Below are 1,055 nucleotides of genomic sequence, written 5' to 3' on the forward strand. Positions count from 1 at the left end.
TCCACACCCTTGCCTTGAACACAACAACTGCCAATTCATTGATACCAGCATCAAACAGGAGTTTGGGGAACAGGCACAAACTCAAGTGCGTCATTGCAGAGCTCAACAGAAAATTCCTTGATCAGATCCTTATAAATCCTCATCTGCGCTGCCATAGATTCATTTGGGGTTTGTGCTAATTCACTGCAGAGTCCTGTAATCCCTCGTCATAAATGTGAAGGATTTCACCCAGCCTATTAACCTGCAGCATTACAGATTGCCAGGGAGTAAATCATCCCCCTTTTCCAGTCACACCAACAAAAGGTTGAGAAAAATTACTCATTCATTTTTATAATCCTTTAATTCTCATAGATGTTCCTGTGGAAATTGATTTAAATTGATGAGTCACAGGGCACGATTGGTGTGAATTTGTCAAGCTGCAGACGGTGCCCGCGATGGAGTGATCTCAGCCCCCAGCCCTGTGCCTAGCCCGGCTCATCCCTCTGCCAGGGCTGACACCTGAACAGTCGGGATCAGCTCCCCAGGCTGCCAGAGCAGACAGGATTCCATGCCATGGAGCCTGACCTGTCCTGACACTGATTTTTCTGCTGCTCCGATGGATGAGAAGGGCAAGGCAGAGGCAGAAATTCACCTTCTGCAGGTGTCAGTGGCTCTGTGCTGGCCTCAGTGACACTCTGTGCCTGTCACCCATGCCAGGGACAATGTGCAGCCCTGAGATGCCACCAAGTTTCCCCCTGGGGAAGCCCCAGGACCCACAGAGAGCTCCATCCAGCTCCAGGCTGCCCCACAAGCGAGCACCTGCAAGGACTCAGCACCAGGCACAGAAGGAAGGCACTTCCCACCTCTTCACATCCTCTGCTCTGTCAAAATAATCCCAAGAGATTTTCTCCTGCCCTGGGTTACTGCTGGTCAGCTGCTTCCCAAGAGGTATTTGCCTGATATAATTCACCCAAGGATAAACAAAACTAACCCGCGACTTGACCATAATGACTCTTGTCCTTGTTCTGTGACTAGAGAGGATCTACACTTCAGAAAAGATGACGAAAAGCTGCTGG

Source organism: Motacilla alba, chromosome 12, assembly GCF_015832195.1.
Source record: "Motacilla alba alba isolate MOTALB_02 chromosome 12, Motacilla_alba_V1.0_pri, whole genome shotgun sequence".
In the NCBI taxonomy this organism is placed as follows: domain Eukaryota; kingdom Metazoa; phylum Chordata; class Aves; order Passeriformes; family Motacillidae; genus Motacilla; species Motacilla alba.